Source organism: Gracilinanus agilis, chromosome 3 (assembly GCF_016433145.1).
Source record: "Gracilinanus agilis isolate LMUSP501 chromosome 3, AgileGrace, whole genome shotgun sequence".
In the NCBI taxonomy this organism is placed as follows: Eukaryota; Metazoa; Chordata; class Mammalia; order Didelphimorphia; family Didelphidae; genus Gracilinanus; species Gracilinanus agilis.
This window is the reverse complement of record NC_058132.1, coordinates 191554863-191582500: the sequence shown is the minus strand read 5'-3', so window position 1 is coordinate 191582500 and position 27638 is coordinate 191554863. Positions and strand designations below refer to the sequence as shown.

At 36.9% G+C, this 27638-nt stretch overlaps 1 protein-coding gene across 2 annotated transcripts in view; it reads left to right on the top strand.

Annotated features, from left to right (window-relative positions):
- The first annotated feature begins 24556 nt into the window (after positions 1–24556).
- The window catches only part of RDX (radixin), a 115764-nt gene continuing 112682 nt past the window's right edge, over positions 24557–27638 (top strand). Inside the window, exons 1-2 of one of the 2 annotated variants that reach the window (XM_044669228.1) lie at positions 24557–24909; positions 25722–25842. The gene's annotated coding sequence lies outside the window, so the exon portion shown is untranslated. The remainder of the gene's footprint in view (positions 24910–25721; positions 25843–27638) is intronic. The other variant, XM_044669227.1, reaches the window with a different exon arrangement.

The following is a 27638-nucleotide window of genomic DNA, read 5'->3' as shown; positions in this document are numbered from 1 at the left end:
CTATAAGCAAATAGACAAAGATAGAAACTTTCCCTTCCTAAAGAACCAGTCCCCATCTATTCATTAGCAAATATAACATTGATAAATAATCAGAACCAGAAAAACATTGTGCGCAGTAACAGCAATATTGTGGAATGATCAAATGTGATAGACTTTGCCACTAACAGCAATACAACAATCCAGAGCAATTCTGAGGGATTTATGAGAAAGAATGCTATTCACCTCCAGAAAAAGAACTGTTGGAGTAAGAATACAGTTGGAAGCATACAATTTATCACTTGTTTATTGGGGTATATATTTTAGGGTTTTGGTTTTATAATATTATTCACTTATAAAATGAATAATATGAAACATATTTTTGCATGATAATACATGAAAAACCCAGATTGAATTGCTTGCCAGATCTGGGAGGGGAGAGGGAAGAAGGAAGGGTGACAATTTGGATTATATAACTTCAGAAACTCATGTGGAAAATTTTTATTAAAATAAAAAATATTAAAAATACAATGTCAGGCTTCCTGGTTAAGATGGCGGCAGAGTAAAAAGCATTGCTTAACCTCTCCTAACTGAAACATACAGGACTCCTCAAGGGGACATAAAAACAAATCCAGGCGAACGGAGGGACCCCACAACAGGGCACAGCAAGAAAGGTACGTGGAATCAGGCATTTCCATGCTATAAAGGGGTGAAACAGCTCTCACTAAATCATGAGCTGAGCAACCACACACACACACACACACACACACACACACACACACACACACACCACCTACAACGCCAAAACCAGCTCAAGAGAAATAGAGCAAGTTTGGGGCACCCATTGAGTCACTGGCAGCTCCAGGGCCTGTTCCTGAGAGCAGCAAGACTTAGGACCCCAAAAGGCTAAAGAATGCACACGGAGTTTGAATGCAGGTGCGGAGCACAGACACGGAGTACAGGCGCAGGTGGAGGTGGACATAGGCGGGCGCATGAGCAAAGGCTCTGAAACCCTGAGTGGGGAACCAGTGCAGATGGGTATACGACTGTGGAAGCAGTGCCCTGAGACTTGTAAAGGAGCCTCCAGGCAGAGGATCAAGCAAGGGGGTCCACCAGGGGGCTTGACCTTGAGAACAACCAGACCTGAGACCTCAGGAGCCAAAAGAGTGCAGACAGACCCTGAGCATGAGGATAAAGCTGAGAACAGGCTGGGCTAACGATGGTAACCCAGAATCAGGAAGGCCAAAAAAGAAAGATTAACAACAACAAGAAGAAATCTTTAACACTGGACAACTTTTAAACAGAGAAAATCCAGACAACCGAGCAAACAGAAGAGGAGAACAAATAAGCATCCGGACCCTCCCAAAATAATGAAAACTGGTCACAAGAGCTTGAAGAGTTCAAATTTGAGATGACGAAAAAGTTGAAAAAGATTTGGCTAGAGAAATGGGAAATAGCTCAACAGGAAGTCAGGCAAGAAAATAACAGTTTAAAAGGCAGAATTTTGCAATTGGAAAGTGAGGCTCAGAAATCAAATGAACTGATAAGCAAATTGAACACCAGAAACAACCAGATTGAAAAGGAAAACCAAAAGATTTCATTGAAGAGAATGACAATGATGAGACATCCTACCAAACTCTGTAGGATGTAGCCAAGGCAGTACTCAGGGGGAAATTTATATCCTTGAGTGCATATATTAACAAATTAGGGAGGGCAGAGATTAATGAATTGGGCATGCAACTCAAAAAATTAGAAAGCGAACAAATTAAAAATCCCCAGATAAAAACTAAATTAGAAATACTAAAAATCAAGGGAGAAATTAATAAAACCGAAAGTAAAAGAACTATTGAATTAATAAGACTAGAAGCTGGTACTTTGAAAAAACAGATAAAATAGACAAATCTAATAAAAAAAAGGAAAGAAGAAAACCAAATTGACAGTATCAAACATGAAAAGGGAGACCTCACCTCTAATGAAGGGGAAATTAAGGCAATCATTAAAAACTATTTTGCCCAATTATAAGGCAATAAATATAACAATTTAGGAGATATGGATGAATATTTACAAAAATATAAACTGCCTAGATTAACAGCAGAAGAAATAGAATACCTAAATAATCCCATATCAGAAAAAGAAATTGAACAAACCATCAAAGAACTCCCTAAGAAAAAATCACCAGGGCCTGATGGATTCACAAGTGAATTCTATCAGACATTCAAAGAGCAACTAATCTCAATACTATACAAATTATTTGATATGATAAGCAAAGAAGGAGTCCTACCAAACTCCTTTTATGGCACATATATGGTACTGATTCCAAAGCCAGGGAGATCAAAAACAGAGAAAGAAAACTACAGACCAATCTCCCTAATGAACATAGATGCAAAAATCTTAAATAGAATATTAGCAAAGAGACTCCAACAAGTAATTAAGAAGATCATCCACCATGATCAGGTGGGATTTATACCAGGAATGCAAGGATGGTTCAACATTAGGAAAACCATACACATAATTGACCATATCAACAGTCTAACAAACAAAAATCACATGATCATTTCAATAGATGCTGAAAAAGCCTTTGACAAAATACAGCATCCATTCCTATTGAAAACACTGAAAAGTATAGGAATAGAAGGACCTTTCCTAAAAATAATAAACAGTATATACCTAAAACCATCAACAAGCATCATATGCAATGGGGATAAATTAGAAGCCTTCCCAATAAGATCAGGAGTAAAACAAGGATGCCCATTATCACCTCTTATTATTCAACATAGTACTAGAAACACTAGCAGTAGCAATTAGAGAAGAAAAAGAAATTGAAGGTATCAAAATAGGTAATGAGGAGACTACGCTATCACTCTTTGCAGATGATATGATGGTCTACTTAAAAAATCCTAGAGAATCAACTAAGAAGCTAGTAGAAATAATCAACAACTTTAGCAAAGTTGCAGGATACAAAATAAATGCACATAAATCATCAGCATTTCTATACATTTCCAACACATTAGAGCAGCAAGAGGTAGAAAGAGAAACACCATTTAAAATCACCCTAGGCAATATAAAATACTTGGGAATCTATCTACCAAAACAAACATAGCAATTATACGAAAACAACTACAAAACACTTTCCAAACAAATAAAACTGGATCTCAACAATTTGAAAGCCATTGATTGCTCATGGGTAGGATGAGCTAACATAATAAAAATGACCATTCTACCCAAATTAATTTACCTATTTAGCGCCATACCTATGAAACTACCAAAAACTTCTTTACTGAATTAGGAAAAATTATAACAAATTTCATTTGGAATAACAAAAGATCAAGAATATCAAGGGAAATAATGAAAAAAAAATGTGAAGGGGGCCTAGCAGTACCAGATATTAAACTATACTATAAAGTAGCAGTCATCAAAACAATATGGTACTGGCTAAGAGATAGAAGGGAGGATCAGTGGAATAGACTTGGGGTTAATGACATCAGCAAGACAGTGTATGATAAACCCAAAGAGCCCAACTTTTGGGACATGAATCCACTATTTGACAAAAACTGCTGGGAAATTTGGAAAACAATATGGGAGAGATTAGGTTCAGATCAATATCTCACACCCTACACCAAGATAAATTCAGAATGGGTGAATGACTTGAATATAAAGAGGGAAATCATAAATAAGTTAAGTGAACATAGAATAGTATACTTATCAGATCTCTGGGAAAGGAAAGATTTTAAAACCAAGCAAGAGTTAGAGAAAATTACAAAATGTAAATTAAATGGTTTTGATTATATTAAGCTAAAAAGCTTTTGTACAAACAAAAACAATGTAGTCAAAATCAGAAGGGAAACAACAAATTGGGAAAAAATCTTTATAACAAAAAACTCTGACAGGGGTCTAATTACTCAAATATACAAGGAGTTAAATCAATTGTATAAAACATTAAGCCATTCCCCAATTTAAAAATGGGCAAGAGACATGAATAGGCAATTTTCAGGTAAAGAAATCAAAAGTATCAATAAGCACATGAAAAAGTGTTCTAAATCTCTAATAATTAGAGAAATGCAAATCAAAACAACTCTGAGGTATCACCTCACACCTAGCAGATTGTCTAAAGTGAAAGAAGGGGAGAGCAATGAATGTTGGAGGGGATGTGGCAAAATTGGGACATTAATGCATTGCTGGTGGAGTTGTGAACTGATACAACCATTCTGTCTGGCAATTTGGAACTATGCTCAAAGGGCTATAAAAAAATGCCTGCCCTTTGATCCAGCCATACCATTGTTGGGTTTGTACCCCAAAGAGATCATAAATAAACAGACTTGTACAAAAATATTTATAGCTGCGCTTTTTGTGGTGGCAAAAAACTGGAAAAGGAGAGTATGTCCTTCAATTGGGGAATGGCTGAACAAATTGTGGTATATGCTGGTGATGGAATACTATTGCGCTCATAGGAATAATAAACTGGAGAAGTTCCAGGTGAACTGGAAAGACCTCCAGGAACTGATGCAGAGCGAAAGGAGCAGAGCCAGAAGAACATTGTACACAGAGACTGATATACTATGGTAAAATCGAATGCAATGGACTTCTGTACCAGCAGCAATGCAGTGACACAGGATAGCTCTGAGGGATTTATCGAAAAGAATGCTACCCACATTCAGAGGAAGGACTGCAGGAGAGGAAACACAGAAGAAAAACAACTGATTGAACGCATAGGTTGGGGTGGACATGATTGAGGATGTAGACTCGAAACTACCACACCAATGCAACTATCAACAATTTGGAAATAGGTCTTGATCAATGACACATGACAAAACCAGTGGAAATGTGCGTCGGCCATGAGTGGGGGAAATGAGGGGGGTGAAGGGGAAAGTAGGAGCATGAATCATGTAACCATGTTAAAAATGAATATTAATAAATGTTAAAAAAATATAATGTCTATAGGAGAAGTCTTAATATTATGAGTATATTTGGGGACAGCAGTGAAGGCAGAGTCCATAAAGTTCTTGTGCTTGATTCTCCTAGTAGTCTCCTTACTTGTTTGTCCTGGCACTCATAACTTGGTCCGTAGACATTAAAAAAAATTTTTTTTTATTGATTAAAATTTTTCCATGGTTATGTGATTCATATTCTTTCCCTTCCCTCCTGTCACTCTCATCCCATAGCCAACACGCAATTCCACTGGGTTTTACATGTGTAATTGATCAAGACCTATTTCCATATTATTGATATTTGCACTCGGGAGATCCTTTAGAGTCGACATCCCCAATCATATCCCCATCTACCCATGTGGTCAAGCAATTGTTTTTCTTCTGTGTTTCTGCTCCCACAGTTCTTCCTCTGGGTATCGATAGCATTCTTTCCCATAAGTACCTCAGAAATATCCTGGATCATTGCATTGCTGCTAGTAGAGAAGTCCATTAGAATTGATTGTGCCACAGTGTATTAGTCTCTGTGTATATGGTTTTCCTGGTCCTGTCCCTTTCACTCTGCATCAATTCCTGGAGGTTGTTCCAGTTCACATGAAATTCTTCCAGTTCATTATTCTTTTTAGCACAATAGTATTCCTTCACCAACAGATACCACAATTTGTTCAGCCATTCCCCAATTGAAGGGCATCTCTTTGTTTCCGTAGTCATTTTTAAGTTGTTATAGTATTTAGATGATTCTAATTATATTATTGTAGCTCCCATATTCTGCATGGCTCAGGTACTCTTCAACACTTGATTAGCAGTCAAGTCATGCTCACATTTCAATTATTATTGACTTCAAGGGCAACACTTTATCTACTTAACTATCTACCGGCCCCAAAGTCTGATTATTTTTCATTTCAGATCCTAAAACAATCAAGTAGTATGTTCTATATTTCTTTATAAACCACTTTAAATACATAAACTCATTAATTAATCAAAAGACTCTTAGCTCCCACACCAATTTACAAAATAAACTAAAGAAACTTCCATAAATTTGCTATGATCTTTCTCAATCTGTTTCAACTCATAAGCTTAAATAAACAATGTTATTGGTTACATAATTCATTAAGTATTTTAAAACACTATGATGTTTCAATAATGTATCACATTGAGAAAGATTACAGTCAGTCACTTCTATCAACTGCAACTGTTGATTTCAGCTCAACTCTGGAAACAGAGTTTCACTATTTAACTCAAATGGCTGATTAAGTCTCAAGAATTTTCTTTAGAACACCTTTTCCATAGCATAGGAGTTCTAAGTTCTCAGCCTTTTCTGGTTTACTTAGAGATAATAAGTTACTTCTTTGGTCTCTAAGGAAAGCTCTCTTGTTAACTTCTCAGGGTGCATCATATTCTCCCCCCAGATATCAGCGTTAATGATCTATAATGACAGTTAAACTTTAACTCTCCTTAAAATTCTACTCTCTCTTAATGAATATTATTTGGATAGTTTCTAGATAGGGAATCGAAAATAAGAAAAGCAATAGGCAGTGAGGAAACTGATCTTTCTAAAGGAGGAAGGGCATGTTACTGAGTAAAAAAAAAAGGATAGCTTCTCTGCTCTAATAAGGCCAATTTCCTCACTGCCTCTTTCTTTGTCCTCTTTTCTGTTTCCCCCATCTAGAATATCTTCCCTTTTTCTCTGTCTACCTATCCGTATCCTATCCATACTTCAAGACTCCATAAAAATTCTACTTTCTCCAATCATGTAAAACCAGGCTACACTGACTTCTACTTTTTCTAGGTTACTGTTATGTATAGCGAATGTTACATTCATAGTTTTACACTTATTTTCTCAATGTCTGATACAAATTGATCTTGTTTGCCCATCTAGAATGGAGGACAGAATACTCAGATATTAATTCAAATAAATTCAACTCATATCAACAAAAACTTTCCTCACCCCAAATTCTTTTGTGATTCTGTATTTCCCACAGTGCCAAGGATAATGCTGGGCACTTATTCACTGTTACTATTGCATAGTCCACCAAATATGATCTATTTATATTAAAAATAAACAAATGAGTAGTTGAATGAATATGCATTTATTAAGGTCCTGGGAATTCAAAGATTAAAAAAGAAAAAGTCTCTACTCTCAAGAAATTTACATTTCATTAGAGGAAGTCCGAATATGTAGGAGAGAGGCTATTAATGAAATTTTGTTCTTTCAAGATAGAAGGTAAATGGAAGAGGGATGGTCTGAGTGAATGGTTAGATTGGATATGAAGGTGAAACATGGTCTGATGTCTTGGATCAGCCAGTGTACATAGTGGACTAATTGAGATATATTATACACACTTAGTCACCAATCAACTTTCCTACAGAAAGAAATCTAAAGATGAGTAGATTAACTTCCCTAAAACCTAGGCATGAATTTATAGATACAGTTCTAAGGAAAACTGGTATATTGTAAATATTAGTTCTAGTGAGGAGAAGCAGGTTAGAGGTGCGTCTGTGTGCTTTTGACAAAATTATTAACATACTCATGGAATCTAAGTTGCCCTAACTGGATAAAAACAAAACACCTCAGATTTGTAAAAAAAAAATTTTTTTAATTTTTTTAGAAAAATTTTCCATGGTTACATGATTCATGTTCTTACCTTCCCCTTTACACCCCCCCCAAACATCTCCCCCAATAGCTGACATGCATTTCCACTGGTTTTAACATGTGTCGTCAATCAAGACTCATTTACATATTATTGATAGTTACATTGGTGTAGTCGTTTCAAGTCTACATCCCCAATCATGTCTGCATCAACCCATGTGTTCAAGCAGCTGTTTTTCTTCTATGTTTCCACTTCTGTAGTTCTTTCTCTGAATGTGGGTAGCATTCTTTTCCATAAGTCCCTCAGAATTGTCCTGGATCATTGCATTGCTGCTAGTACAGAAGTCCATTATGTTCAATTTTACCACAGTGTTTCAGATAAAGAAATCAAAACTATCAATAAGCACATGAGAAAGTGTTCTAAATCTCTAATAATTAGAGAAAAGCAAATCAAAACAACTCTGAGGGGGGCAGCTGGGTAGCTCAGTGGATTGAGAGCCAGGCCTAGAGACAGGAGGTCCTAGGTTCAAATCCGGCCTCAGACACTTCCCAGCTGTGTGACCCTGGGCAAGTCACTTGACCCCCATTGCTTACCCTTACCAATCTTCCACCTATAAGTCAATACACAGAAGTTAAGGGTTTAAAATTTAAAAAAAAAAAAAACAACTCTGAGGTATCACCTCACACCTAGCAGAATGGCTAAAATGATAGCTGGGAGAGTAATGAATGTTGGAGGGGATATGGCAAAACTAGGACATTAATGCATTGCTGGTGGAGTTGTGAACTGATCCAACCATTCTGGATGGCAATTTGGAACTTTGGTCAAAGAGCGCTAAAAGATTGCCTGCCCTTTGATCCAGCCATACCATTGCTGGGTTTGTACCCCAAAAAGGTGATTTTGTGGACATATACATCTCTTTAGACAACTTCTTTTTTTCCTCAATAGTTATTACCATTTGTCTCAGAATATCATTCCTGAAAGATTCCCAACTCCCTTAGACTCAGTCACCTTTTTTTTAAAATGTTACTCATCACTTCCCTTTGTACAGGCTCCTTCCCATACCATATTCACTTCTTAAAATTATTAAAATAATTTTAATTAATTTTAATAAACAATAAATAATTTAAAATAATAAGATAAGGAAGAATAATCAAAGAGAACATGTGTTTAAACCAGGGACTTTAGTTAGATTTGGGAAGTTTTCTAATGCTCCACTAAAGTAATTTTAGAAAATGTATGGATTTCATTGTGATTCAAAGTACTTCATTAGATTTTTAAAATCCAATAAAATAAAACTTTGGATAAGTTCACAAATTAGTACATTTTCTCTTCTGATTTTTAGTTCAAAATTCAGCTTAGTTCAAATTCCTCGTTTAAACAGTCTTACAAATATTCACTTACCCCAGAGTAAATAAAGATATTTTCAGTACTAATTTTGTTTATTTTAAGATCTTTGTACCTCCCTGGGAAAGAAAGATTGGTAAAATATCAGGGAAATTTTTGTTTCTACATGGTTAGTTTAACACTTAAAATTAAACAAAATTATTCAGTTCTATCCATCAACAACCATTTATCAAATGTGTACTATGTGCTAGTCACTGTGCAGTCACCAGGCATTACAATAATCCCTGCCCTCAAAGAACATTCATTATTTAAATAGTTTCCCCACTCAGCAGCTGACTCCACAGATATTTGGGAAGTCAGTGTGGTATAGTACAAAAAGTAGTGGCATGTGGATTCAGAGAACCCGGATTCCAATCCTGGATTTGCCATTTATTCCCTATGCAACCTTGGGAAAGTAACTTAAATTCTCAACCTAAAGTTTTTCATCTATAAAATGAGATGAATAGATTAAATGACTTCCAAGTTCTAAATATATTATCCCTTCATATTAGATCTATGTCCTCACCCCGGAAATTAATTTGTATATATTTTATATTTATTCATGTTATTTCCCTCTAATAAAATGTAAATTACCTGAAAGAAGAGATTGTTTAATTTTGCCTTTGTATCCCTTGCATCTAGTATAATTTCTGGCAATTAACTGGTATTCTAAAATTCTCATTATATTTAATGGAATTAAGGGTAGCCACCATTCTAGTTTTATTCTGACTAATATGGATTAATTGGTGACTGAAATAGAAATGTTTGGAGTTTTAGAAGGAAGCAACCACTCCATTAAAAATTTGTCATAAATACCATAAGTCAATTAGGGGAATATACAATAGTTTACCTGTTAGGTCTCTGGAGAAGGGATGAATTTATGACCAAACAAGAGACAGAGAACTTCATAAAGAAGTAATATTAATAATTTCAACTATAATAAAATTTAAAGTTTTGCATAAAAAAATCAATGTAACCAAGATTACAATACAGTAAAACAAAGCAATAAAAAATTTATAACATGTTTCTTTGATAAAAGTCCTATTTTGCAAATATATAGAGAATTAAGTCAAATTTATAAGAATACAAGTAATTCCCTAAATGACAAATGGTCAAAAGATATTAACAAGCAGTTTTCAGATGAAGAAATCAAAGTTATCAGTAATCATATGAAAAAATATTCCAAATCACCTTTGTTTAGAAAAATGCAAATTAAAATAATTCTGAGATACCACCTCACACATATTAGTTTGGTGAGTATGACAGAAAAGGAAAGTGACAAATTTTGAATGGGATGTGGCAAAATTGAGACACAAATGCATTGTGGGTAGAGTTTTGAACTGATCTAACCATTCTGGAGGACAATTTGGAACTATGCGCAAAAGACTATAAAACTATGCATACCTTTTGATTGAGTAAAACCACTACTATGTCCCAAAAAAATTTTAAGAGATGGGGGGGGGGGAGACCTATTTGTACAAAAATATTTATAGTAGGTGGCAGCTGGGTAGCTCAGTGGATTGAGAACCAGGCCTAGAGGCAGGAGCTCCTAGGTTCAGATCTGGCCTCAGACACTTCCTGGCTGTGTGGCCCTGGGCAATTCACCTAACCCCCATTGCCCAGCCCTTACCACTCTTCTGCCTTGGAACCAATACACAGTATTGATTCTAAGACAGAAGGAAGGACTTTATATATGTGTGTGTGTATATATATGGATAGATAGATAGATAGATAGAGATAGAGATAGAGATATATAGATAGATATGGATATTGGGGAATGGCTGAACAAGTTGTAATATATGATAGTCATAGAAAACTATTGTGCTGTAGGAAATGAAAAACAGGATGATTTCAGAAGACGCTGGAAAGACCTACACATACTGAGGCAGAGTGAAATAAGCAGAACCAGGAGAACATTGTACACAGTTAACAGTAATAACGTGTGATGATTGACTGTGAAAGACTTAGCCACTCTCAGCAATACCATGATCCAGGACAACTTCGAAGGACTTATGACAAAGAATGCTATCCACTTTCCAAGAAAGAACGAACTGTTAGAATTGGAAGCCAGATCTAAGGATACCATTTTTCACTTTAATTAATTTGTGTTTTTATTTTGGGGTTTTGGTTTTGGTTTTATGTAAGCATTCTTTTATAATGATGAATAATATGGAAATATATTTTGTATAATACAGGTATAACCCAGATAAAATTGCTTACTACTTCTAGGAAGGGGGAAGGGAGACAATTTGGATCTTATAGTTTCAGAAAACAAATTGGGAAATTGTTATTATATATAATTCGGAAAATAAAATATCTTTTAGAAATTGTCATAAATAAGAAGAAATCCAGATGTAATCTAATGTGAATTTAGGTCATGGAAGAACATATTTCAGTTACTTAAAAAAAAAAACAAAAAGAGGTGATTGGGGCCTGCTGGGTGGCTTAATGGATTGAGAGTCAGGCCTAGAGATGGGAGCTTCTGATTTCAACTCTAGCCTCAGATACTTCTTGGCCATCTATAATCTTGGGCAAGTCACCTAACTTCCTTTTGCTTAGCTCTTACCTCTCTTCTGTACAGATTCAAGATGGAATGTAAGGGTTTAAAAATTATTCTTTCTTATTATCATCATTCTTATTATCAACTTTTTAAAGGTAAAGATAATCTAATATATATTGCATTATACACTAATGCCAATAATTTGACTATTGAAGAAATAAGAGAAAATGCTTTTAAAGGAAAAAATGTAATAAAAGCAAAAGCAAAACAATGCACTTATTAATTCTGTGCCCATTTTGAAATGAAGCAATGAACATTATTATTTTTAAACAATTAATCCCCTTGGTATCAGTCTGAGATAGATACAGATGCTACAATACTCTCTCCTTTCAGATAGTTATTGAGAATAAATCACAGAGAGTATAAATGTATTATATAAGGTCATTTAGTAGCTTGGTAGAACCAGAAACAAATGCTAGCTTTTTGGACTTACCATTTTGTCCTCTTTCTACCAGGTATATTGACTTGACTGAAATTTTATTGCTCTATATTATGAGCTAAATTGTAAGCAGGATAGATTAAATAATGATTTTTTTTAAACCCTTGTACTTCGGTGTATTGTCTCATAGGTGGAAGAGTGGTAAGGGTGGGCAATGGGGGTCAAGTGACTTGCCCAGGGACACACAGCTGGGAAGTGGCTGAGGCTGGGTTTGAACCTAGGACCTCCTGTCTCTAGGCCTGACTCTCACTCCACTGAGCTACCCAGCTGCCCCCCTAAATAATGATTTTGAAGATGAATTCACTCCTTATCTATGAACAGATGAAGAATTATACACTTAAATAATTAGATCTTTGATAGCCAGGGAATAATATAGGAGCAGAACTGAGATTTCCTAATTCCCTATCTACTACATTTTATCTCCACTGACTACAATGAAAATTTATAGCTTTATATCACCAATTAAATTTGCTTTACTATACCTACAAAAGAGATTACATGATGTTTTTATTCATCTTGTTTACTTTTATTGAAAAGCATTATATCTGTGAATACATTATGAATTATGTACTTGTGTAAACAGATAATGTGATTAGTATGTGGCAAGAAAAATGCTCTTTGTTCTATTGACTAATACGGCAGTAATCTGCATGCTCTTGTTCCTTTTATTTTGTGCTAAATTCTGTAACTACATAATTTTAATATGAATTTTAGAAAGTCTTCATTTCCTTAGGAAATGTACTTTCTATTTGTATCATATACTTTTGGGGTTTACTTTAGTATTTTTAAAAATATTGAGTAAAATTTTGGAAGGAAAAGAAAATTCTTTGTGTTTTATTATAGCTAATATTCTTTTAAGATCTGATAGCACAAAAGGTCTCTGGTCATTAATAAGCTGCATTTTCAAAGAAGCAATTGGAAACAAAAAGAAATTCAACTGTTTGAGTTACATCTATATTGTTGGAGTACTAGTGCTATTACTTTGGGCTATAAAAATGGAACTATCTGTCTGAAGGAATATCTGTTGTTTTTTCCTTCTTTCCAAAGTCTATTGGTGTTCTTTGTTTTTATATTATATTCATTTTCTGACTCTATACCTATGCCTATGGAACCCTCAATTGTGACAAAGTAAAACAGCTAAGAGGGCTCCACAGCAACTTTCAGGCTCCTTATACAACATTCTGATCTAGTTGTCTCTACATTTTTATAGAGAGCAGGAAATATTTCATCATCTGTCCTCTGGGGCATTTAATTTGAGATCAGCTGCCTTTTAAAGTTGTTTTCATTTACATTACTTTAGTGGTGTATATTTCTCTGCAGTATCTTCTTTCATCATTACATGAATTAATAGTTCCTAGTACAAAGTGGTGATAAATGCCTTTTGTTATATTTTCTTGTGTTTCTCTAAATTTTTCACATTTTTTCAATGAATTCATGTAACATAGCTTGTTCAGTCTTTATCCAATTGATGGGCATCCATTTTCTTTTCAGGGTTCTTTTTATTTTTTGTTACTACAAAAAGTGTTGTTTGTCATTTTATGGTATATTGGAGACTTTTCTTCCAGTCTTTGACTTCCTTGCAATTGATATATGCCCAGGAGTGAAGGGTTGCTGTGTCAAAAGGTACCTTTGATTATCCTATCTCTAAACTCTCATCTTTATTCATTTACTTCTTCCCTACCTCCTACAAGTGTGTGCAAGTCTCCCCATCCATTAAAAAAAGGTCTTCCCTTTATTGTATTATTCACTCAAGTTATGATATTTTCCAACTCTCACAAACTCCTAGACAACATTCTTTACAATTATTGTCTATACTTCCTTTCATCCCACTCACTTTTCAACTTCTAATCTGGCTTCCAACCTCAAATGTCACAGCACCTACTCTTCTCAAGGTTACAGAAACCTATTTATTACTATATCTGATGAACTTTTATGTACTTCATATTCCTTATGGCCCTGCCACAGCATTCAATATTATTTACCTCTCTTTTCTCCAGTTTGCTATGTTCTCCCTGGATTTTCATGACACTTTTTTCACTCAATTCTCCTCCTACCTGTCTGATAATTTTTTTTTAAAAACATTTGCTAGATCATCAACTATATCCCGTGCTACAAGTATGAGATATTTCTCAAAGCTCTATCCTATATTCTCTTCTCTTTCATCTCACCTTTTTTCTTGGTGATATCATTGGTTCCAATTGTTTCAATAATCTTCTTGAGACAGAAAATGTGTAGATCTGTCCATCCAAGCTTTTGCTTTTCTCCTAAACTCTCATCCACCTCTCCAACCCTGTGGACATCATGTGGTTCTATAGAAAGTTTGAACTTAATTTATCTAAAACAGAATTAATTATATTCTTCCCTAAACTCACTTCTTATCCAAAGTTCTTTTTTCTTTTGAGGACACTGTCGTCTTTCTGCAACCTTATTTCACAACTTTAGACATGTCTTCATCTTTCAAATTCAAACACTTGTGAAGTTTGGCCAAACTACCTCTTGTTGGTTAATGGAGAAATCTGAGTCCCAGAAGTTGAGTTTTTTCCTAGAACTTCTGAGTTTGGGGAATGTCTACAGACTAATGAAAAGGATACTATAATAAAGCAGCTTCAATCAATTTATATTGTTTTATGCATCTTTACAGGTTTATGTCCTCCACATGTGTGATTCCATTATATATTCAGCATTTTATGAAAAGTTGTAATTATAGATTTAATAGTGATATCCCCAGGTATTAGTCGAATGAATAACTGTATGAGAATTATAAATCAGTAATCAAATAATCATAGAGTGAGTAAAATAATATAAAAAAATCCCTGTAGTACCCTATAAGATATTCTTCCTAAGGGGAATTTGTGCATGCCTTCAGAATCCTGGAATGCGAAAAGATATTCCTGAAGCTATGGGTTCATTTAGCTTTGAAAAAAAACAGTGATTTTCATATCATCATATATGGCACAGGTGGCAGTGTTCTTATAGACAAGACAGGATGCCCAACCTCTGAGAGAAGGTAGATGAATGCCTGACCTCCAGGAAGAAGATATAGTTGGCTGACTTCCTCAAAAGTGAGGTTGTATAAAACTAGTTTTTTTTGCATAAAAAAACAGCTGAAAAACTGGGGGGTCTCAGATTATACTGAGTGTGTCTGTAGACCTTGACTTTGTGACTGTAGCTTTCACAATAAAGCCAGTTTTTTCTCAGAAGATCTTTCCCCCAATATTTTTCTCTTACACTAAAGATAAAGACATTCTGGATCTGGTTAAAGCCTGAATCTTGTTCAGAGCCTGCATGGTTGGCTTTATTCACAGAATTATAGATTTATAGCTGGAAGGGACCTTAGAGGTCAATAGGAAATTAGAGCACAGAGGAATTAAGTGAATCTCCCAGGACTCAACAGCTAATGAGTGGCTGAGGAAGAATTTGAATCCATATCCTCCTTATATAATTATACCACGCTGAATCTCAACATGGCTTCTCAATATATTTTGATTATATTCTTTTTGTTTCCATAGTATTGATGAAAGTATTATGCTTCTGTGGTTAATTCCATTGTGCTATATTCACCTGATTAAAATACATCAGGAAAAGGAAGAGGGTGGAGAGATTATGTAGAAGTGGAACTAAGCCAAAAGGATTAATTAGATAAATACACATGGATCTCAATTCTAGACTTAACTAGATGAATATTATCACCCACAAATGGAGTGAAGTTCAAAATAGAGGTAACCTGCTTTCAAAGAACCATAGAATTTTTCCAGAGTTCTCTCTGGTATTGGTACCCTTTATCAACAAGGGTATAGTTGTTAACCCCTGGCTTTAATGACTAGGATCTGGTAGCAAGGTAGCACTATCTCCTAGTGGGTAATATGGAGGCTAATCTGTGATTATTATTGTCAAGTGTGCTTTTTTCCAAATCTAAGGAGTTCATGTGGATATGCCCAAAATTCTATGTATTTCCACTAAAATTTTCTTTTAAAGAAAACATCTGTGCTTCTTTTTATTTTTAATATTTTATTTTCTCTAATTGCATATAAAAACAATTTTAACATTCTCTTTTTAAGTTTTGAGTTCCAAATTCTCACCTTTCTTCTCACCTTCCCTTTACTATTCCTCTTCTTAGATAGTTAGCAATCTGATATAGATTTTACATGTGCAATTATATAAAATACTTTCCCATATTAGTCATTGAGAAAAGGAGAAGAAAATGAAATATAGTATGTTTTGGTCTGCATTCAGACTCCATTTTTCTTTCTCTGGAGGCAGATGACATTTTTCGTCATGAGTCTTTGGGATTGTCTCATATCATTGTATTGCTGAGAATAGCTAAATCATTTACAGTTCATCAAAAACTATTACTGTTACTATGTACAATGTTCTTCTGGCTCTGTTCACTTCACTTTTCATCAGTTCATGTAAGTCCAGGTTTTTGATATCACCCTGTGTATTATAGCACAATAATATTCCATTATATTCATATGTTGTAACTTATTCAGTTGTTCCCTTATTAACAAATATCCCCTTAATTTCCAATTCTTTGCTACCACAAAAAGATATATTTTCATACAAACATATCTTTTCCCCTTTATAAAAAAATCTCTCTGGGAAACAGATCTAGTAGTAGCATTGCTGGATCAAAAGGTATGTACAGTTTTAAAGTCTTTTTGGCATAGTTCCAGGTTGCTTTCCAAAATGATTGGATCAAATTGTAATTATTTATTTTTTTAAAATTTTTTTTTTAAACCCTTGTACTTCAGTGTATTGTCTTATAGATGGAAGATTGGTAAGGGTGGGCAATGGGGGTCAAGTGACTTGCCCAGGGTCACACAGCTGGGAAGTGGCTGAGGCCGGGTTTGAACCTAGGACCTCCTGTCTCTAGGCCTGACTCTCACTCCACTGAGCTATCCAGCTGCCCCAAATTGTAATTATTTTTAAAAAGATTTCTTTTCCTTCTCTTTTTGACTTGTTTTCATGTCAGAAAGCACTATTTTACTCTACCTTTAATTTATTAAAATGCTCTAATTTGATGTAAAAACAATAGTTTGCCATTAATTCATATTATTTAATTTAACCTTCAGTTTGTGATAATATCCTAAATTTATACTACAACTACATAGTCAGCTCCTTAATTAGCATGGCTGCTTGGTTAAGCATTCAAATTTGTTCCACGCCTAATGCACTTCAAGAGTGAGATATAAGCTAAAATGAGTGGTATAAGTATTAAATATTTAAGGACTTCATGTGAAACATATAATTGGGTTACTATCCATAAATGACTTTTGAAACCAAGTATGCCTACTTATACCAGAGACAAAGCTTTGGGAGTATTATGTATGACTTGCCTGAAGGCTTGGGGAGGTAGACAGTAATAATATATGTTATATAGATCCCTGATTCATTCCAGCATCTCTAGAGAGATAATAGTGTTGGAGAATACCCAGAAACAGGTCATTAGACTACCTCCTACAAAGACCCAGCATGTGGAGGTGATATTTAAGACTCTCCTAAAAAGGGAATATCTAAAGATGCTGTGAATTCATATATGGGAAAATGTTGGCTTTTGAAGATAGAGAACAAGTTGGATATAGAATTCAGAGTGAGAATTTCCCTGACGGCAAGTTAGGATCCTTCTCAGAAGAGTTGCCTTTTCCATCTTGTGAAGTGCTATTTGAATTTTAAATAGGACATAGAACAGAGACATTTTAGTAGTGGCTGGTGATTTAATTGGAGAAATTAAGGAGACTAATAAACAGTCTCAAAGGACAAGAACCTGTCTTCAACCTCATATGCAGTGTGAAAACAAGAATCTAATGTTATAGTGATAGAAATTTTGTAAATACTAGAAAAATAATTTGGCTTTGTAGAGAATTGACAGCAAGTTTATGTGAAATTCCTGAACAGTCACCAGCATGAGTTATAGAATCCTTCCAAATTTATGCTGCATGTTGAGATCTGGCTTTGGAGGGAGCAGTGCAGTCTTGGATGAAAATCATCTATGTGTGTTCCAAGTAAGCACTGAGCAGACATAGGTAAAAAGAACTTCTGGTTAGAACTTCTGGTTAGACTCAAAAGCATGAAGCAGCCAGTATGATATAATGAACTACTATTTCCAATATGATTATTTGAAGAAAAATCTGATTTCAAATAGAAATGACTCTTGGTTGACAAATTAGCTAGAAGAGGTCTACTGTATGGCCTCAAGCTCAGACAAGCCCTACTAGAAACAAGAGGTAATGTGCTGCTCAAATTCACTGTCAAGTTCTAATAGGTGATAAGATTCTGCTAAGAAATGTTGTTGTACAGGGAATACATAAGAATAGTGGAAGGGTGGGAGGTCTTTCCATATCAAAAAGTTGAAAGTTTGGGCAATTTCTTGATCTACAAATATCCCCTTCTCCAAAGATTTCTCTATAAAAACAATGTATCACAACCATCTATTGTCCATGAAAGAAATAAATGGATTTTGATAGAGAATAGGACTAGAATGATGGGTAGACATTGTTATATTGAATCTCTGGGAGCTTGAAGTTCACTGTTGATTGACAGGTGAATCAGTTGGATGGAATGGTCCCAGAGAGGCAGGCGGACTCAGGAGAGAGCAGTTGAGAACCCTGACAGAGGTTCTGGGGGTCTTTACCTGTCCCTGAGGCTGGAGATCAGTGTGGATCCTGATCTTTGGGGAAAGAGAGACTTGCAAACTCAACCCTGCAAGCTCCCCTGTACCTTCATCAATCTGTATTAGACCACCATCTCTGTTTTTACTGCCCTAGATATTAGGAAGTAAATCATCTTAGTCATCTAGGCTTCCCAGGGCCCAGGAGGGATCTGGGAAGTGGGCAGGAGAAGAAGAAGAGAGTGGAAAGGGTGGATATCTCAACTGATTAGGCTTAAGATCTACCGAAGAAGAAGCTGAAGATTTCACAGCAGTTTCCCTGCTCTGGTTTAGCCCTGGCCAGGCTGTACCAGAGAGAAGCTATCATCTTGATTCCATCATTTGCCTGCAGTTAGAGATTCATTAGTATCAATTTAAAGTAGGGCCTCCCATTACCTCTATCCCACACCATTATCCTTGTGTCAAATATATTCAAAGTTTAAAGTACCTTCCTGAATTGATTTCCAAAGCTTATTTGGGAAGGGAGTCATGCAGTGAGATTACCAACGTTACCTCAGCTGAAAAGCCCAATAATTAATATCAATTAACCCTAGGTGGGTCCTGAAGGGATAAAACACTTTGACCTAAAGGATCTTGCCTGGGCAACTGTTATAAAGGAGAAGTGCCATCCTATCCTCTTTCTGTACTCCATCTTCATATACATCTAATAGATAGTAGTACCTCCTTTTAATATAACAACATCTAAGCAGACTCTGACGGGAGGAACCTGATAGGCATTTGCAGAGAGACTATCTTTCTTGATAATAGCTTACAGGATTACTTAGATGAAGAAACACTTTTTGCTCCCAAGAAATGAACAATTTCAGTTCTTGGTAAGGATTGAACAAGAAGGTAGCCCTTTCTAGCATAATTCTAGCTGTAGAGACAGCTAAAGAACAGAATGCACACGGAAAACTTGGAGACTATAAGTCAGCCTTGGTCATCCAAAAACTTGATCAAGGTAAAAGTTCCAGGTCTAATAATAGTCTGCTCACCAAGCTTATTTATGAAACTTTGGGGAAAATGGGAGAAGTGGTTACTCATATAACCAAATGATGCTCATTGGTAGACTGTATGAAATGAGGTCTTTGTATATAAGCACAAATGTATGCTGTTATATGTTGTATATGACTTATTTGTTGGCTATGAAATGTAATTTTATTGCTGTTATACTTTGTTGCTATCTATTAAAATATAATGCAATGTAAGCACAATTGTACTCCAGTCTCCTCTGCTCTTCTGCCCAAAAAATGGATTCCAACTTCTAATACTCTGGGCTCTGACTGGTGAGCTTTCATCTTATATGCTCACAGCTAGATTCATCTCCCAGACATCTCTATGCCATGTCAGACTGTGTGATCCTCTCCTTTCCAACTTCAGCTTTGAGAATAGTAATTAAATCAACACTACCATTTTGACATTCCTCCCTGGTCACCTTTTATATATATACTATCTTCTCCCATTAAAAATATAAGCTCCTTCAGGGAAAGGACAACCTTCTTTATATTTGAATTGTCAACACTTGCTTGAATATTCAACTTCCTCCTGAGAGGGGAATATAATAAATATTTAATAAAGCTTTTTCATTCATTCACATGTGCTTATGGTAGGTTTTTGCATATGGACTATATCTGAAATAGTTTTATATGATGTTTTGTCTCTTACATTGCTTGAGATTTGAGATTTGTGTCCTTATGTTAATATATATAATATTGTCTTATTTGGTATTGGTATTTGGTGCATTCTTTTGCATGTACTAATATTAGCTGCATGACATTTTAGTGGACATACAATGTTCTAGGTAACTGAATTATGGATTGTATTATAGTTTAATGATTACCTATGATTATGCTATGATAATTCATGGTGCTTATGATATGTGAATCCAAATGTTCAACAGCATGATGAATGGAAAGAATGCTGTATCTGAAGTCAGACTTTAAACGCCATCTCCGACACTATCTGTGGCCTTAGAATCCTTGTCTCTAAACGAGGGAGGTGGATTAGAAGACTTCCAAGACTTTTTCCATCTAAAATATGAAGCAAGAGGTGAACATCATATATTTTGCAAATGATGCAAAGTTTTTACTGTGGTCATGATGTAGCATCCTCCTTCAATGCACTCTTCTTGCTATGATTAATAAGAAAAAACAAAACAGAGGATACAAGCAGGAATATAGACAGTGAGAGTGAAAAAATAAGCTTCAGAGGAAGCAGAATGTGGGTATGCTCGCCTAGCTTTGGGTGCTAAACAAGTGTGCAAAATAGAGTAGAAGTTAAGGAGTACATTCAAAGAATAAAGAACTAGAAAGAGAAATGCCAGTTACCAAAAGATCTTCCTCCATATCTAACCATCCATTGGCTCCATTAATCTGCTCCTCTCTAGTGAACAAACTGTGAGGAGGAATTGGGGTCCCATTCAGCCCTGCTGTTGAGACACTTCTTCTGGGATATAGAGTGAGGGCAGAAGGATAGAATGGAGGTACCAACCAAAGTTGGTACATGAAAAACAGTAGATAGATGAGGAATCCAGTGGCAAAGATGCCATATACTCTTAACTAAATGTACGTTTACCCTTTGGGTATTAGTGAGTGGGAGGGCATTGGGGATTTTGTTTAACTGTAGGATAGGGACATGGGTTTGAGGTATACCTCTATATTGGTTAATGGCTGCCTGCGTCTGGGAACATCTGTGGATTATAGTCTATATATTGTTGGATTTAAAAATCAGTCTGGCAGTCTACTGAACTATTTCTGGCCTGGACAAGCTACCCCCAGCCCCCAAGGTTTCCCAGCACAGTCTTCCTTATCTCCCCCTATCATAAACCTAAAACTGAAGCTATCTTATCTGATGTCTTGAGGAATGTTTGTCTATGTTTGCCTGCTTTACAATATTTGCCTATTTAATGTATGTTTGCCAAATGCTTCCAGCCCCCTGACCCTGAAACCCCCCTCCCCAGATGCTTCCTGACCACCTGTCCCTGACACTACCTTGATAATTATGTATGTACCAACCCCCTTCCCCAAACATTTCTATATAAACTCTTGGCTGAGAATTCCAAGGGGTCGTTCAGGCATGCCTCTCTGCCTAGCGACCCTAGCTATTATTGCTAGTAAAGAATGAGCCTCTTCTTGCATATTGCATTGTCAGTGTGGTTCTTCCTCTGGCCATGATCGAACCTGGGTTAGGCATTAAAATTTGGGTACAACAATATTAGAATGATATATTATATATATTATGTATATATTATATATTAGAAGGATAAATCCACAACATTGTTGTTGAGTAATTTCAGTCATGTGACTCCATTTGGGGTTTTCTGTAGTTTGCCATTTTCCACAGCCCATTTTATAGATGAGGGAACTGAGGCAAACGGTGTTAAGTGATTTGCCCAGAATCACACAATTAGTGTCTGAGGTCAGATTTGAATTCAGGTCTTCATGACTCCGGGCCTGGCACTCTATTTACTTCACCACCTTGTTGCCCTCAACACAGTTCTATGCTAACCAGATGATCATTGCCATTCACAAAAGGGCTGGAGCTAAGGAAATGGGGTTCATTAGCTCTGAAAACCACAAAGAGCTTTCTTTTTTCTTCTTAGCCCCTTTTGGTTTTAGATGAAGCACACACACCCTCAAAGGTAAGTGTGGGATTGCTAAAAACTAGCCTTCATAAACTGATAGGTCAGGCAACTAGCCAATATTCCTTTGTAGTACATATGAGGGAATTTGAGATTTAAAGACCTTTGATAATTTGTCCACATTCACAGCTAAATAATTAAAATTGCAGAATTTAAACTCAAAAGCATGTTTTCTGACACCAAATTCAGTGCCCTTTCTACTATACCATACACACAAAACAGGATGGGGATTAATGAGTACGGAAAAGATTGGTTGTGTTTTTAAGATATAATCATTTAGATTTCATAAAATTCCTAATTTAGGACAAACATACAGAGAACTTGACCATTTTTATATCCTACAGCTATTATAAACACCTAATATTACAGGTTCAGATTTATGAAGTATGAAGAAGCATGACACAATGGAAAGAATCCTGGATAAGGAATCAGTAAAGTCCAAGGTTCTAGCTGTGACTAGTCACTAACTCAAGATTTTGGGCAAGATATAATCTTTCAGGGACTTATTTCATCATCTATAAAATGAAGGGTTTGAACCAGATGATCTGTGAGGTCCTTTTCAGCTAAAGAATTAATTAGGTTGGCTATACCTTATGTTACATTCCTTCAATTCCTTCCTGTTTTCCTATAGAGTATTCTTTAGAGCTGAAGCCAGGGACTAGAAGGAGGCAAGGTAGACAGCCACCCAGTGTGCAACAGGTTGGAGTGGTTATAACTTAGTGTTCATTTTTAGAAAGGCACATATTTAATGCCAGAATTTTTCATTCTTTTTTTCAAGTCACAGATATATTTTTGTTTTTTATCTCATAAAATGTGGGTAATAACACATAGGTTATTTATATCACAAGACTGTTATAAAGATGAAATATTATATGACAACGCACTTCTCAAACTGTCCAGAGCTAGAAAAATATCAACATGTCAAAAATCGGGGCAGCTAGGTAGCAAAGTGTATAGAGCACTGGCCTTGGAATAAAGAAGACTCATCTTCATAGTTCAAATTTGTCTTCAGACACTTCCTAGCTGTGTGACCCTGAGCAAATCACTTAACCCTATTTGCTTCAGTTCCTTATCTATAAGATGAACTGGAGAAGGAAATAGCAAACCACTCCAATTGTCTTTGCCAATAAGACAAAATTTGTCAATAATTTGTGGCCCCACGTGGGGGGCCACAAAACTGAATAAAAATGTCTGAACAAAATATCAAAAATCGGTTATCTCATCATTGTCTGAGAAATTGTCATTCTTAATAGTTCATAGGTATACACTGAGATTAGTCACATGTGCCTCTGGTGGCTGTCAGCACACAAGGGAATTTCCCTAAGGTTTCCTAGGGAGCACAAGTTCCACACAATCCCAGTTCTGTTTAGAGTTGAAATCATTATTGTCTTTACTGTAAATTACTTGTCTTCTCCATAGTAGGCCCCAGATAAACATTTGTTGAATTTAATTGGCCAGCCAATGCCTTTTGGATCTCCCAGTGTATACTGCACGTTGTAAGTATTCAGTAAATGTGTGCTGTATTATCTTGATTAAAACATTTTTTTCTTCCATGTTAAAATGTGCTAGTTGAACTGACTCTGTCTCCACTAGGGTGGAGTCTGGAAATCGTCCCTAAGTATTAGCTTTTCTGAATTTTTTAAATCTATCAAAGTATTTTCAATTTTGTTTTGTCTCAAAAGTCTCACAACCTTTGAAATATGTCCCTTTGTCACATGACAACCACAAAAATAAAACATTTGCTTTGGTTGGTGTCTTTTACCGAGAAGAAGAATCGATTATTGGCTGAGAAGTAAATTTCCTAAAACGAGTTCCTGGGAAGGGTCAAGGCGACTTTAAACTTTTCTCTCCTTAGAAAGATAAGTGTCCCAGCGCAGGTTGAGTTCGGTACAGGGTGGCTGACCCTGGGCATTTCTGTAGATTCTTCACTTCCTCGCTCCAGGGGAGGACGAGAACACCAGCTGTAAGGGCTTCTACTTCTCCGGATATATCCATAATCTCCTCTTCAGTTTTCCTTCTTCAGGGAATGATTCCACATATCCCCGCACAAGGATGGGGCTAGCTAACATCCGGGACAGGGACGGGTGGACCCAGAAGAAAACAGGCTTCTAGGTCCGGACAACAGGGGAGGAGTGGGGAAGTGTGAGGGCGGAGGGGTGGGGGGAGAGAGAGAGAGAGAGAGAGAAAGAGTGAGAGAGAGAGGACGCCACCTCGTGGGGGGCGGGGGCGGCTCCCGAGGCGGAGGCAGCAGCCCGCGGTGCACAGACCATATCGCGCTGCCGCCGGCCGGCAGAGGGAGGGCAAGTAGGGGGGGCGACGCGGGGCAGCCCCGCCTTTTCCCCGGAGGAGCCGCCGGGCGGCCATATTGCGGAGCTGTCTGCGGTGGCGGTGGTGGCAGCAGCGGCGGCGGAGCGTCTCCTCTCCAGCAGCCCAGCACTCATTTAAAAACCCTGTACCACCGCCCCCTCCAGGCTCCGGTGGCCTAGTCGCCTCTCGGCGGGAAGGTGACTAAACCGGCAACTCCTTCGTCCAGCTTCGACTTTCCAGGGGCTTCCCCCCGGCACCCAGAAAGCCGTGAAGGGGGAGGGGATAACTAAGTTGGTGACAATTCTTACTCTAGCTCAGCTAGTCCCCCGGACCCTGGCGGAGGGTGTTGGTACCTAGTCAAGGGAGCTTCGCCTGGAGCTTTGGCGGAGGAGCCCGGATAGCCCTCCGCCGCCCCTCGCGCCTCCTGTGCCGCCGCGCGCACCAGGTGAGCGGGGCCGCCGGCCCGTGAGGGGGGGAGGGGCAGCGCCCGCGCCGCAGTCCCCTCGAGGACGGCCCTGGCCCGTGGCTAAGCCTGTGCGGCAACCGGGGAGGGGGCCTTCGGGCGACTGGACCCGACCTAACGGTCCAGCTGGGAGCAAAGTCCGGGAACAACGTGAGGGGAGGGGGACTTCGGGGCCCGAGACTCTTCTGGCAGCGGCCAGTAAGGAGGTGAAGTTTGTGTGTGGCTTCGGGTAAGAGGACTAGTACCGAGCTCCTCTGTCCTCTATCTCCCCCCCCCCCCCATTGTAATCTATAGCATGCAAACGTGTGGGGCACGCATTAACATGTACGTGTATACGCATATACACTAGAGTTGCTACTAAAAATACCGACGTCATTCCAAACAGGATTTATTTTTCATTATTCAAAAATGTGGTTTGTTTAACCTTTCTCTTCCTCCTTTGCTCACACTTTTTTTTTCCAATTTCCCTTTTTTCTCCTTTAATTCCTTTGCTCCCCCCACTACACTCACACACTCTCTCTCTCACAGCTGGCTCTACTTGGGACTTTATTGGTTTACTACTTTTTCCATCTGTAGAGCACTTTAAAAATACTTATATTAAGAGTAACATGGATTGAATTCTTCAAGATAGAGAAGAATTACATAGAATTCTTCTCATTAAGTTTGCAGAATTGGGAAAGAGGTGCTTAGTTATTAAGGTGTGCTTATTAAGGTTCTGCTTGGGCAAAGGATGTTGTCTTTACCACACTTTTTTTTTTTTTTTTTTTTTTTTGTCGCGGCATTATTCTTTTCAGCTCCACCTCTCTTCACCCCTTTGCTACCCCTCGCCTCCGCCCTTCTCCTGCCGCCACCTCCCCCATAACTGCAGTAGCACCGCCGCTGCCACTTGGAGATTGCGGGTTGCAGCATATTAAGGTAAGTGGAGGAGGTTCTTTGGCTTGGGGGCCAGTTTTAGCCTCTTGCTGGTGTGATCCTTTACCTGCTGCTGCAAAATGGCTTTACAGTCTTGCATCTTGTGTCATATTAGCTAGTCCATATCTCTGCCATCTGTTGTAATAAATTACAATTATGTGAATTTTCCTTTTCTTTGTGGGTTCCAAACTTTGCAAAATCAGCTTTGAAGGTGAACCAAATGTTTATCTTTCTTTAAAGTTAATTGTGGACTATATCCCACAAAAAGAGAATATTTTCATAAACATATACGTTTAATTCTTAACAGAATAATTTAATGTCAACTTTTTAAGAAACCTTTTTGAAGTATAAATTTTGCAAAGTACATCTTAATGAAGGGCTTTGTGACAGTACTCAGCGTTCTATACTGTCATGATGTAAATGTGATAGCATTTTTTAAAAAAGTACTTATTTGACAAATAATTCCCTTTATTTGAAATGGCCATTACCTTCTAATATTTACAGAGTCCACATTTTAGATATACTAAATACTGGTTTGCACAATGAACAGAGGTCTGAATGAACAATTGTTCTGTGTGGAGCATTGCATAAATATTACTCTTATCCATTTGGGTCAAAACAAAACAAACCATAAGATTTAGGAACAAAACAATGTAGAAAACATTTTTTTTACATTTTAAGATTCTTTTGCTTCCCATAAGCATGCTTTAGTAATGGGATGTTTATAATGTGAAAGAGTTCATCTTCATTTTTGTTTAACTGAAAATATATATATGTATATTCATATTTTGTAAGATTACATTCTGTATGATTTTCTTAAATTGTGTTGTGTGGCCTAGTTAAGATCCCTTCCAACTCCAAAATCTTTTATCAGAGCTTAGAAGAGTGCTGAGTTAGATAGTAGGCACTTGTTGATATATACTTTCATATTTTATGGAGCTGTAATTGGGGTGGTAGTGATGGTGAGATCTCGATTGCCATTCCTCTGATTTTGGTCTTCAAGAAAAACATAGCTTTAAAGATAGATAGGGTTAGTTATATAAATATATATTAATCCCTTTTTTAAGGAGAATTAAGTATCAAATATATACTAGTCCCTTACTTTTTTGGAAGGGATAGAAACATATTATAAAATAACAAAATTAAGTTTAATTTAGGAAATATTTTTTAAAATTGTGGGAAGATGTCCAGGATGAGGAATTTATTTTAAAAGTAACTTAGGCTGTTTGTTGTTTTCTTTTTTTTTTTTTTTTAAACCCTTACCTTCTGCCTTAGAATCAATACTGTGCATTGGTTCCAAGACAGAAATGTGGTAAGGGATAGGCATTGGGGGTTAAGTGACTTGCCCAGGGTCATACAGCTGGGAAGGGTCTGAGGCTAGATTTTAACCTAGGACCTCCTTTATCTAGGCCTGGTTCTCAATCCATTGAGCCACCCAGCAGCTCCACACCCCCCCCCCCCCCCCCCGTTTGTTTGTTTTTTTTTGTTGCTTTTGATTTTCCAAGCACAATTAGAAGAGAATTTGGACCTAATCAAATATATGAATATTTTTTGTCATGCTGGCATTATGATTTATTCCTTATCTAGGGTTCTGGTCTATTATTTTCAGATTGTTGTTCTGGCATAGTTGCTTTATTGTTGATTTTAATTTTACAAACAAGTTCTTTTTATTTAAATATTTAGTTTAATGATTGATGGAATTCTTTCATACTCCTGTCATTTAAAAATGTGAACAAATCTTTACTACTATTGCAACAGGCAAATATGCCTAAGGTTGGAAGAACTGGTATGTGCTGACA